At 46.4% G+C, this 13,982-nt stretch overlaps 1 protein-coding gene across 1 annotated transcript in view; it reads right to left on the bottom strand.

Moving 5' to 3' along the window:
• Positions 1-13,982, bottom strand: part of LOC117347325 (dynein heavy chain 6, axonemal-like) — a 2,502,256-nt gene that overhangs the window by 1,036,371 nt on the left and 1,451,903 nt on the right.

The following is a 13,982-nucleotide window of genomic DNA, read 5'->3' as shown; positions in this document are numbered from 1 at the left end:
ACCACATAAAGGAAGGAGACCTAATCGCCCAGCTTATTTGCTAACGAGCCGTTATCCCTCAAGTAAAAGAGGAGCAAGTCAGTCAGGACACTCCGACGGGGGAACTAGGATGGGGCTCTTCCAAAGCAAAGGAGGGATTAGAGGTAGAAAAGACTCCCAGAAGGGACTCGCCCAGTCGGGGCGAGGACGCTGAGGGTTCCATGGAGGAAAGTACTAATAGTGGTTTAAGTAGGGGGGTATGTGACAGGGAAGCCCCTGTCCCTGCCAAAAGAACTACAAAACCCAGCATGTATCCTGCCCTGGGCCCGGGAAAACCTGGCAAGGAGCCGGGACTGCCGGCCCAGTCCGGAAGGGAAGAGAAGAACCAGGTCGTAGTCCAGCCTAAGAGCCAGAGGGGGAGGGCCCTTGAAGCTAGTTCTTTCCCCTATTACTCCTTTCCTCCTTCTCTGAAACCTAAACCCAATTTAGGAGAGGGTGGAGTTAACCCTCAGGGCGGGCAGATCAAAAAGCCTCAAATACAAACCAGGGGAAGTCAGAGGGGGAGCTCAGGTGGGACTAATTCCAATCAGCCAGAAACCAGGAAGGATTGCAGCTACCAGAGAGCTCCGGTGCCTCAGCCCCGTTTGCTATCTAGGAGTCAGCCCCTCAGGAGGGAAAGTGAAGGCCCTGGACCAGACCTTGCCAGGCTGTACAAACCCTGGGAGGGTGCACCAAGAGATTGGTCGTGGAAAGGACCGGTGGGCAAAGAGCTAACATCCAGGCAAGACGGGGGTTGGGAGAGGCAGCCCGAGAACACCGGGTGGAGAACCAGCCAGGGCTATGGGTCTATGGACTGGGAGATGAACAGTATTCCTGGGGAGAGTGAGCCGGGGAATATATGGACTTAGGGGAGAATGATATATGAGAGGTCTGTCCCATTCTCTCAACAATCCAGTCCAGGCTAAGGGAAGCTTTGGACACTAACCGTGTTTGAAGCAGAGTCAGACAAATCCTGGCCAATTGAGAAGTATCTTTCAGAACTGTTTAGTTACCTTACCTCTGGTGGACTTGAAGGGGGTAAGCAGCTTCTGAAAGTTGGCCCAGGGTGGGCTTTGTTACGTTCAATAATCCAGGACACATTCTGTTTAGGAGGATCTGGAAGCCAAACCTTCGTTTTATTTGTTGGGAGGTTTGGGGTGTTAATGTGCTTTGTTTTGTGGACCTGGAAACTCCAGGCAGGGCACAAGGACTGAAGCCCAGGTTATGTTTGAGGGTGAAAAGTGAAGAACGTACTATATGTTCCAACATGTTTTTTTCTTTTTTTTTTTTTTAAACTTTAATAAATCCGGTTCCAGTTCCTAGGAAATCCATCTTCCGGGTTTTCATTCATCTAGCCATATAAAAGGCACAATAATAAATCTACCTGTGGTCCGAGCCCGGTCTCCTACCTACCTGGGAACCGGCCCAGGTAGGTAACAGTGTATAAGATATTTGTTACCAACATGCATCACCTTACACTTATATTATTTATTTATTTTATTTCTTCCATTTGTGCGTCACACATACCTATACAAGCTCTAGGCGACATTACAGAGGAAGGAGTTAGAAGAGGGTAGGGAGGACTATGGTGGGCAGGAAGGAGTGGTGAGGAGAGAAGTATGTAGAATATTTCATAGAAATTCCTAACTTTACAGAGAGGAGCACCATCTATGTAAATGATATGTAAATGAATTAAAGTAATACGTAAAGAGGAATAGAAGGGAGGAACCGTTAAACAATAGAATTCATGGAAATTCAGTTAATAAAATAAAAAGGATAGGGGTAAAAACAATGGAATAAAATTTAAAATAATTAATAAACTGGAAAACAAAAATCAAATAAGTCTGATAGAAGTCCAATTTCCTGAAGCAGCTCTGTTGCCTCAGCATATTTTAAATAATCCCAATGGCAAAAGTCCAGATAGGGTAGATATCAGCTCGGGCTTTCCAGCTGGTACAGCCCTGACTCATCGCTTCCAGGAAGAAGATGCACAGAGATAGAACAATCCAGCGCCGGGCCCCACTGCTCTCGGTGGGCAGCGGATGCTCATGGGCAGCTCCCGAAGAATATAGCACACTGCCTCCATCGGACAACCGAGAGGAGGAGTCCACGGCACGGTCCCACTCCACAGATCCAGAGACACAGCCAGTTCCTCCCCAATGAGAGAGCAGACGCCACTCCATCCTAGGCAACCATCAGCAGCGATCAACTATGCCTCCATTGGTCCCATCTCCAGCAACGATCTCCCCGCAGCGATCTCCAGTCACCACATGCAGGTAGGAAGGGCCTCTGCTGAAAATGAATCGTTCCAGGCCTTTAGGTTAGTAGACAGTTATGCTGTGATTCTATAACTGTCAAACTCCTCCTATCCAAGATGTTTTCTGACTCACCCAAGTGAAAATTAAAAGAAAAAAGTACAGAACCCTGTAAAACTATGAATAAGGTAGATGAAAGGAACAAAGTAAAGTAGAAACCAACAAAATAAAACTAAATAGAACTACAAACTTAAAAATATAAGAGAGACACTGAATCCCAGGTCTTTCTCAGGCAACATATCCATTTGCCAAGAAGCGGCCCATTTCTCGAGCACATTGCAGATCTTCGCAATCCTCCTGCGTCTTCACTACTCTGAATAACTGTATCATCTGCAAATTTAATCACCTCACTCATCGTACCAATTTCAAGGTCATTTATAAATATGTTGAAGAGCACGGGTCCAAGCACCAAACCCTGCGGCACTCCACTCATGACGCTTTTCCAGGCCGAGTATTTTCCATTTACCCCCACTATCTGTTTCCTATCCGCCAGCCAGTTTTTAATTCACGTGAGTATTTCACTCTCAATTCCATGGCTCTCAATTTTTCAAAGTAATCGTTCATGCGGAACCTTGTCGAACACCTTCTAAAAATCTAGATATACAATGTTGTCTGGGTCACCCTTGTCTATCTGCCTGTTTACTCCTTCGAAGACGTGCAGCAAGTTCATCAGGCAACATCTTCCTTTGCTGAAGCCATGCTGGCTGGCCCTCAACAGATCGTGTCCGGCAAAGTGATCAATAATGTGGTCCTTTATCAGCGCCTCTACCATATTTCCCTGTACCGAGGTCAGACTCACCGGTCTGTAGTTTCCCGGATCTCCTCTCGAACCTTTCTTGAAGATCGGCATAACATTTGCCACTGTCCAGTCTTCCAGAATCCTTCCCGATTTGATTGACAGATTGGCTATTAGTTGAAGCAGTTCAGCTATAGCCCCTTTCAGTTACTTGATTACCCTCGGATGGATAACATCTGGTCCTGGGGATTTATTGTTTTTAAACCTATCAATCTGCCTGCATACCTCTTCTAGACTGACCGTCAACCCTGTCAGTTTCCCGTCTTCATTTCCTGCTTATAGCTTGTCAGCTTCCGGTATGTTGTATGTGTCCTCTTCGGTAAATACAGACACAAAAAATGTGTTCAGTTTGTCGGCAATGGCTTTGTCCTCCTTTAGCACTCCCTTTATTCCATGGTCATCCAACGGCCCTCACCGCTTCCTTCGTGGGTCGTTTCCCCTTAATATATCGAAAGAACAGCTTGAAGTGTTTTGGCTCCTTGGCTATTTTTTCCTCATCATCTCTTTTGGCCCCTCTTACCGCCTTATGGCACCTGCTTTGATGCTGTTTGTGCTTTTTCCAGTTTTCATCTGTTTTGACCTTTTCCATTCCTTAAACAAAGTCTTCTTGTCTCTGATCACTTCCTTCACCGCTACAGTGAGCCACGCCGGTTCCTTGTTCCTTGTTCAAGGTTCAACAACCTTGAACTACTGTAAATACAACAGGAAAAGTAAAATAATACTGTCCTGATAACCCAATATATCCCACAAAGTAATAGCTGAAGGAAGACTGCCCATTCCCCCATCCCCTCCACCCACCCCTGCAAAACAACCCTTCCCAATCCCAACCTACAGTTCTCGTTCGGCCTACCTAAGCAGACCAGAATGACAGAGTCACGCTATGATGTGAGCAGAGCCCCAAGCCCCCACCCTGCCCCTTCACAAAATGCCCCCCTGGGCAAAACAAGGTAAATCAAGAACCAACCCCATATACTCTGAACAGACACATCAAACTCACAGCACACACCTGCCCACCACCCCATGAAAGGACCTAAAGGGCCTTCTCTGATAAAACTACGAGAAGCCACCAATGGGTGTCTCAACACAAACCAGCACCAAAATGAAAGGGTGCGGACTGGTACCCTAAATATACCAATCCAAAGAATAGAACCTGCCAGAGTCACTATGAGGTAGCAAAGCGAGAGTAATCAGGCAGCCAAGAGGCCCCCCTACTGCCACCATACATGGCACAGTCAAAAATGTAAGCAAACCACCCATCCTCCCCTAGCATTCCCCACCCAAAAATCAAGATCCTAGCCAGTCAGAACCACAGACACGCAAAGCCCCAGACACTCCAGACATCCCACAAACACGCCCTTTACAGCTACTCGCTAGAGCCAGGAAAAGCACAAAGATCAAAACCCCTCTATGGATAACAAATATACAGTAAATCCCATGTAAGTCTAAGACACCACAAGAGAGTGTCCCAAAGAAGGCATGCTCCAGGGCACCAGGACAGCACTGCCACAGATAAGTAAACTGTCCCTTGAACAGTACAGGGTTAAGCCGAGATTCCAGACTTAGGAGGCAAGGTGTCCAACTAAGCCTGAGCTGCTTCCATCGAATCACAGGTCTTCCACCCAGCACCCATCCAGATCTTCAAAAGGACCAGGTAAAGCAGCATGAAGCAGTGCTTGTTATGATCATAGAGCGCTGAGCATACCCTGGGAAAGCGCCAGCATCGTTCTTGCAAAGCTGGAGAGTAGTCTTGAAATAGTCAGATTGGTTCCCCTTCATAGCACAAGGTATTCCTCTTCAATTTATATTGCCACAGCAATTCAGCCTTGTGCACATAATTGTGAACTTTTAAAATAACCACCCGGGCTTGCGCACGATCATCCATCTTGTGCTTGTTCAAAATGCACCAGCCCCATGCCAGCGGAAGTTCAGCGTGAAACCAAGTCTCCAAAGTAGCCAGGAGACGAGAATCAGAGACAGTGTTGGGTAGGCCCACCAATCTTAGGTTGTCCCTCCAGGATCAATTCTTGAGATCATTAAGTTTCTCTACCTGACGCTGCAATTGCTCCCGGAGGGAGAGCAAATTTACCACCGTGTGCGCATCTTCAACCTGTGCAACTCTGGTCTCCAACTCTCCCGTATGCTTAGTTGTTTCAGCCAGGAGAGTTTCCATCGCAGCATGCTGCCCCGATAGCTGTTTGAATTGGGAATCCAGGGCACACACCACTGATGCTGAAAGTGTCTCAATGTGCTCCTCAGAAAGGAGAAGCGCGGAGCCCGCCATCTTGGGGTCTGGTTTCAGTGACCTCGAGTCCTTTTCCTTATCCTTTTGTGTCACTTTCCCACTCATAGTCGGGCTTATATGGTGAACAAACCTGTCCATACACCACTCCAACCTCCAGGGAGATGATTTAAGCAAATAGCAGGCCAGATGAGAAGGGAAAGGATCTAGGGCCCCGGAGCTCAAGCAAGACACGTTCTGCTCCACTCAGCACATCACGTGACTCCACTGTTTGCTGTTTATGTAATTTATTGTTGTTTTATTGTACATTTGAAATACAATAAAAAGATTGAACTTAAAAGAACCTCAGATCTGTGCCAAGGTCTTTTGTTACTTTTAAGCACTGATATTTTAGATGCAATTTAGGCATTCTGAGGATGATGGTCTATCTGCGCTGACATCACCCAAGATCAGATATAATTGATATAATCTCCCATAGATCTTTGCCAACATTGGTTAGGCCAACAGAAAATGCTGACAGCTAGCAATGTAAGGCTGGGCTGACATAGGTGAGACGTGATAAGAGGGTGGATAAGGGTTTTGGTAATGTGCTCAGAGAGTAAGGGTCAGATTTTGGAGAGTCAGATTTGTGCTGAGAAAAAGAGAGAAGATGACACTGAGGTTGCAAGCTGACGAGACAGAAAGGATGACAATGTTATCCAACTTGCAGAATTCTTCAGAAACAAAATCTCAATTGGTAGAAATACCTCGAAGAAATTTTGCTACCACCCCACAGAAAAATAATCCTGCGCAGCAGACAGAAATTGGTCAGACTTCTAAGACATACAATGGCTCGACCTAGACAGACTCTACAAAAAAATACAATCATGTGGCATGCAACCTCAATCACTGTCCCCCCTACCTATTAAAAGCTGCCAGCACCAGATTCCATATCTACCTCTTGCAATGGACTAATTATATGCTCACAGAAGGCCAATTCCCGCAAGATCTCTCCAGTGGCATAGCAAGGGGGGGGGGGGCGGTCCGCCCCGGGTGCCAAGCCCTGAGGGGGTGCTCCTGGTCCGGTCCGGTTCCCCCCCTGCGCCGGGTGTCGCGTCTGGAAACAGCCTGCAGCAAGATCGCGATGCCAGCGATCTTTGCCTGCTTCGACTGTTTCCTCCGCCACGGTCCTGCCCCTCCTCTGACGTCAGAGGAGAAGCGGGACCGCGGCGGAGGAAACAGCCGAAGCAAGCAAAGATCGCTGGCATCGCGCGATCTTGCTGCAGGCTGTTTCCCCAGGGAAATGAAGCGGGGAGGCCGGGGGAATGAGCAGTGCTTCGTGGTGGTGGTGGTGGTGGGGCCGAGCGGTCCTTCGAGGTAGTGGGGGGGGGGCAGCAGGCCTTCAGGGTGGGGCGGGCAGGCAGACCTTGTGGAGGGGGGGAGACAGGCCTTCAAGGGGGACAGGCAGGCCTTCGGGGAGGGGGGGTGACAGGCCGTCGGGAGGGTGCAAGCCTTCGGGGGGAGACAGGCCTTCAGGGTGTGGCGGGCAGGCAGACCTTGTGGAGGGGGGGAGACAGGCCTTCAGGGGGACAGACCTTCATGGAGAACAGGCAGGCAAGCCTTCAAAGAGGGGACAAGCCTTCGTGGGGGTGCAGGCCTTCGGGGGGGGACAGGCAGGCCTTCGGTGGGGGGACAGGCCATCGGGGGGGTGCAGGCCTTCCAGGGAGGGCGCAGGCCTTCAAGGGGGGGGACAGGCCTTCAAGGGGGGGACAGGCAGGCAGGGCTTCAAGGGGGGGGACAGGCCTTCGAGGGGGGTGTAGGCCTTCAGGAGGGGTGCAGGCCTTTGGGGGGTGCAGGCCTTCAAGGGGGGGCAGGCCTTCGAGGGGGGTGAAGGCCTTCGGGGGGCAGGCCTTCAAGGTGAACAGGCAGGCCTTAAAGGGGGGGGGACAGGCCTTCGGGGGGTGCAGGCCTTCAGGGGAGGTGCAGGCCTTCAAGGGGGGGCAGGCCTTCAAGGGGAGCAGGCAGGCAGGCCTTCAAGGGGGGGACAGGCCTTCAGGAGTGGGATGCAGACCTTTAAGGGGGGGACAGGACTTCAGGGGAGGAGGGGCCCTGATGTAGAAGTACACGGATGGAAGGGGGAGGGGTTCAAAGAGACGTGCATATGCCGGACTTTGGGTGGGAAGAAATAATGGGTCTGAAAATAGAGGAGAGAGAGAGTTGATGGACATGGGTTTTAGGGAGGGAAGGAACAGAAAGGGAGAGAAGTTGGACACAAGGGATGGTGTGGGGGGATAGAGATACTGGTTAGGAGGGGTAGTTGGGAAAGAAAGGGAGAGATGGTGGATCCTGGGGTGGTGGGGAAGGAGGGAGAGCTGCTGGATGAAAGGGTAGTTAAGAAAAGGTCGATCTGTGGAGGGAGACAAAAAAAGGAAAGATGCCAGACATCTGGGGGAGGGAAGGGAAACGGAAGGGGAGGACAGAGATGGCAGATGGATGGTTAGCACGGAGAAAGAAGAAAGAAGGAGACCCTGGCAAGCAAGTTATCAGAGCCTTGGACCAACAAGATTTGAAAAATAACTAGACAACAAAAAGGTAGAAAAACTAATTTTATTTTCTGTTTTGTGATTACAATATGTCAGATTTGAAATGTGTATCCTGCCAGAGCTGGTTTTAGACCGCAAACGTGAGCTAGGATTTAACAGAGAGAGGGAAAAGTCATTTTTGTTTCTTTATTTTATTTACACCACAGCGCCAGTATGGTTAGGAGAAGCCAATGGGGGGTGAAAAAGCTATAAAATAAACCCACCAGGATATTTGAAAAAAACACCCAATTGGGCAGGAAAATCGAATCGATAAACCAATTCAATAGGCTGAATCGAATCGAAATTTTTTTTTCCTGAATCTGGCAGCACTAGTTTGCGCTACTGTCTTAGACTTTAGGACCTGGGATTGGGGAAAGATGGCATCCTCAGTACTTTATAATGCAAGTGAAATGAGGATTTGGTCAGATTTTTGAAGGGTCTACACTCTGCAGAAGAAAAATATTGTATAGGCCGGGGACATGAGACAGCAGGAAACGGGAACTTTTTTTCCTTCTATTTTTGTGAATGGAAAGGCTGAGGATGTCAGAGAGTTCAGTTAAAATATGTGCTTTATAAGAAAATATAATAATGTGTTTTATAAAGTTTATAGCATTGCTGGCCTATCCGGTGAGGTGTTCCTAGTGGTAGTGGTGGCAGCGTGTCAATGTGTTGAGAGGAAGAGGTGATCTGGGAAATTCTGCTGAGCAAACTCCGGGCCCATTTCCACCCCTCAGTTAGTCCACTCCACTCAACTGGTTCACACACTGAGTGGGTCTTTGGGTGTTGTTCCTGGGTAGTTGTTTTGGGATCTCTTCCAATGGTTTGTCAGTATCTCCTTCTGGTCCAAGGAAGGAAACTTTGTTAACCTTAGCACTGACCTACAGAATATGTTTGTAACAGCGCTGCTTGTGTGGCATTAGTCTATGTAGTGATCGAAAGAAAAAACCAGACCTTTACACATTTTTGCACTATATGGTGGGTGTATGAGGAGATTCACATTTCCTGCACAGCTAAGTCCGTGTGAAGTTACCTTGTGCTGTATTTGACATCTAGCAAAGTCTCTGTTTGGAAGGAAAGATCTCAGCTTAAAAATGAAGTGGCCAGAAGTTATGGTAAAAGCAGATAGCGTAGCTGGTTTTAAGAAAGGTTTGGACAAATTCCTGGAGGAAAAGTCCATAGTCTGTTATTAAGACATGGGGGAAGTGTCTGCTTGCCTTGGATCGGTAGCATGGAATGTTGCTACTCTTTGGGTTTTGACCAGGTACTAGTGACCTTGATTGGCTTCCATGAGAATGGGTTACTGGGCATGATGGACCATTGGTCTGACCCAGTTAGGCTATTCTTATGTTATGTTCTCATCTGTAGGGGCCTTTGTTTTCACTTCTTATTTTAATGTATTTTTTTTCTGAGAACTTATCAGTGTTTTTTATAATGGGAACAAAAATGGAAGAGAATTAATGTGTGTGGAATGGGGGGGGGGGGTAACTAATTTCTTCAGCTAAATAATTCAATTCACCTCAACCAGACATAGGAGAACTCACGCACCATTCACACACCCTCCAACCAAAAACGTCAAAAGAATAAAACAGTTTGACAACCTCCTAACACTCGACCCCCAACTCTACAACCTATTGACCTCAACCACAGACTACAAAACCTTCAAAAAAGAAATAAAAACCCTTCTATTCAAAAAACACATAAAACCGAACTAAACAATCAGAACTGTCCCAAGCATCACCTGCAACTACTCCATATGTACTTCTGATGTCATGACAATTCAGACATAATTTTTGTTATGTTATGGTATGTTTGGAATAATGGTTACATATATGAGGTTCAATAAAAGAAAGTTTTCACTGCCTGTTTCTATTATGACCATTTATTCAGTTTCATGGTTATTACAAAAAATATTTTTTTACATGGGGAGGGTGTCAAAAAATTATGGGCCCCGGGTGCCACATACCCTAGGTACGCCACTGGATCTCTCCGAGATCATCATAACCCCCATCCACAGATCAACCATCCAATTACAGACCCATAGCCTCAATACTACTATACGCCAAGATAATGGAAGGCTTTGTAGCAAAACTCCTCTCCAAATACCTAGAAAACCCCAACTTACTCCACCCCTCACAATCAAGCTTCAGAGGCCAACACAGTACAGAAACATTATTACTCTTTCTCTCCTAGAAACAGCCAAACAACACCTAAACAAAGGAAAAAAAAAATGCTGCTCATTCAACTAGACCTTACCACAGCATTTGACCTGGTAGATCACAACATCCTACTAGAAACACTGGAGGCAATAGGAATCACAGGCAGAGTCTACAAATGGTTTGAAAGATTGCTCCGCTCAAGAAAATACAGAGTCAAAACAAAGGAAGAACAATCTGAAACCTGGAACAACCCCTGCAGAGTTCCCCAAGGCTTGCCACTATCCCCAACACTGTTCAACCTCTACATAGCCACACTCAGCACATGCCTAGACAAATTAGACATAACCTCATACAGCTATGCAGATGATATCACCATCATCTTGCCTTTCGAACAATCCACCAATGACACAATAATCAAAATACATAAAACACTGGAAACAATATCACAATGGATGAGAGACCACAAACTAAAGTTGAACCAAGACAAAACCAAATTCCTACTTCTAGGAAAAAAAACAAAACACCCTCCATAACAAACCTACAATTAAACTCTGTCCTATACCCCCTACAATCCAATCTAAAACTTTTGGGAATAATAATAGAAAAGGGCTGCACCATGCAACTTCAAATCAGCAAGACGGTTCAGAAGGCATTCACAACCATGTACAACCTAAGAAAAATCAGAAAATACTTCAACAAAGAACAATTCAGACTCCAAGGGCTAATCCTGGGCCTCTTGGACTACTGTAACAGTCTATACCTGTCATTCCCTGCTTATACCTTAAAACGATTACAAACAGTGCAAAACACAGCTCTCAGATTGATATATTCATTTAAAAAAATACGATCACATTACCACTGCTTACCAAACTCATACTGGCTCCCAATACAAGCATGCATACAATACAAATTATTTTGCACCCTTTTCATAGCCCTAAATGGAACTGGTCCTAGCTACCTAAACAAACACCTAATCAGAAATAATACATCAAGACCAAGGAGAATACAGGCTCTCTTTACCCATCCCCCAGCAAAAGGCATACAAAGCAAAAAACTATATGATGAACTACTAGCCACCAGAGCAGCGAAAATAGATTGCCACTTCTTTAAGCTACTGACCAAGATGACCAACTACAAAACATTCAGGAAAGAACTGAAAACTATACTTTTCAAAAAATTTGTCAAATGGGCTAACTAAAACCTTATAAGCCCTCCCCCAGATCCCATCGCTTATGGTAGTCTTAAATTCATGTAAGCACACTCTTGGCGGCAAAAATCCATGCAGGTCTTACACCCTAAATGGTGAGATCCTAGCAAGGACTGTAGCAGAATGTGTCTTGGGAGTGATCATTAGCGAAGACATGAAGTCTGCCAATCAAGTGGAAAAAGCTTCATCCAGGGCTAGACAAATCATGGCTGTATCCGTAGAAGTTTCGTCAGCTGTAAGCCCGAGATCATAATACCATTGTGAGACCCCATCTGGAATACTGTGTACAATTCTGGAGGCCGCATTATCAAAAAGATGTGTGGAGAGTTGAGTCGGTTCAGCGAATGGCCACTAGGATAGTCTCATGACTCAAGGATCTCCCGTATGAGGAATGATTGGGTAAGTTGCAGCTATACTCACTCGAGAAACGCAGAGAGAGGGGTGACATGATCAAGATGTTCAAATATGTCACGGGCCATATCGAGGTGGAAGAAGATTTCTTTTGTCTTAAAGGACCCACGTCAACAAGAGGGCATCCGTTAAAAATCAGGGGTGGGAAATTTCATGGCGACATCAGAAAATATTTCTTCAACGAAAGGGTGATTGATCGCTGGAATAATCTTACGCAACAGGTAATTGAGGCCAGCAGCGTGCCAGATTTTAAGGAAAGATGGGATTGGCTTATGGGATCTCTTCATGGAGAGAGTTAGGGGGTGGGTCATTAGAGTGGGCAGACTAGATGGGCCGTGGCCTTTTTCTGCCGTCATTTACTATGTTTCTATGTTTATCTATCAACTCTGTAAGCTCCCTGGGAATGCCCAGGCCAATTCTTTTTATAAACCGCCTAGAACTGAAAGGTATTGGTGGGATAGAAAACACTAATGTAATGTAAGAGAGAATAGGGGGAGAGGTAGGTATAGGTGGAAGGATAAGTAGCTCAGTCTTGGTCATGTTCAAAGTGGTGGTAGGGAGCAAAGTTCAAAGTGGCGGAGACAGCAAAGTTGGACAGGCAAGCGGAGACACAGGCAAATCTTAATATTCGAGTTAAACACTAGACTTAGTGTACTACTTTGAAGCATTTCACTATTTGTCTCTCTTCATTGGGAAAACTAATTATTTGGGGTTTTGCCAGGTACAAGTGACCTGGATTGGCCATCATGAGAATGGACTACTAGGCTACATGGACAACTGGTCCATTGGTCTGACCGAGTAAGGCTATTCTTATGTTCTTTGCATCCTATCTTTTAGCCAATTACTAAGCTACAGTAGGACATTGCCTACTGCCCTAAGGCTTACATTTTTAGAAAAACCTATCATGATGGAATTAACAAATGCTTTCTAAAAACCTAGGCAATTATTCAATCAGCACAGATATGTAATCAACTTTCTAAATATGAAAAGACTGAAAACATTAAGAACATATCAAAATAACATTTGATCAATTCCCAGAATTCTTTCATTTCAGATTTCTAACAAAAATTGTTAGAAATTAAATTATACTGTTAATTCAAAATGGAGGACAAGGAAAATGGTTCTTGAGATGGCTAAAGACATAGGCCTGAGTATGATGCAAGACTTTGTAATTCACTTTTGGTTATTATTTTCAAGCCATAATTGTTTAAATTGGACCTAAAGTGAGTTCATATGTTCAACAACATTTGGAAAATTTCATGTGGTCAATCTAATATTATATCCTTGAGAGCAAGGTGCTAAAGGATAAGCAGTTTTCTGTGACCCAAATAGGATAATCAGCTATGATGAGCTGAACAAATTAAACACTCAGGCCTGGATTCTGTAAACTGCATCCCGATTGTAGGCAGCTGGAGGCGCCCTACAGCTGTCTAACCAGCTAATTGGGATGCACATTAAAAAAAAAAAAATACTCCCCAGGCAGGCCACCTATATTGAAGCCTCCGGGAGTCTAGGGAGGCTCACAAAACCGCATAAGCTTGCCTAAGGCTAGGCATAGCCTTAGGCGAACCTAGGTGGCCATATGCATCTCCCTAGGCCAGCAGGAAACGCATACAATGTAGGCCAGCAAAATGCTGGCTTATATTGTAAGTAGATGCAGCCATTACACTTATCGCGGCAAGGGATGTCTCTGCTACAATAAGAATAGCAGCCGCCAGTCCCCCCCGAACGATCGAAGCAGAAGGGAGCCCAACCCCTCCTGCACAAAGACCACCCACCCCACCCTGAAGATCGTGGCAGGATGGAGGCCAACCCCTCCTGCCCGAAGACCACCTACCCCCACCCCGGGATCACGGGAGGAGGGAGCCCAATCCCTCTTGAACGAAGACCGGACCCGACCCCCCCCCACCCCGAAGATCATGGCAGGAGGGAGCCCAACCCCTCCTGCTCATAGACCGGATCTAACCCGAAGATCGCAAGTACACCAAAGGCTAGGCGTGGCCTTAGGTGAACCTAGGCAGCTGTCTCCCTAGGTCAGTGGGAGATGAATACATTGTAAGTATAAGGGGCCGCTACAAAGGATCTCCCTGCTACAATATGTATAGCGGCCACAGCTAAGGCTGCCAGTCTCCCCACCACACCGAATGATCATGGTAGGAGGGGGGGAGACAGGGACACCCCTTGCCACGATAAGTATAGCGGCTGTGTCTACAATAACCTGGTTCTGTAACCAGCGTCTGTAACATGGATGTCGGTTACAGAATTGGGTTTATTTTGGC

Source organism: Geotrypetes seraphini, chromosome 1 (genome assembly GCF_902459505.1).
Source record: "Geotrypetes seraphini chromosome 1, aGeoSer1.1, whole genome shotgun sequence".
Taxonomy (NCBI): Eukaryota; Metazoa; Chordata; class Amphibia; order Gymnophiona; family Dermophiidae; genus Geotrypetes; species Geotrypetes seraphini.
The sequence above is the reverse complement of the archived record's forward strand: the minus strand, read 5'-3'. Positions and strand labels throughout refer to the sequence as shown.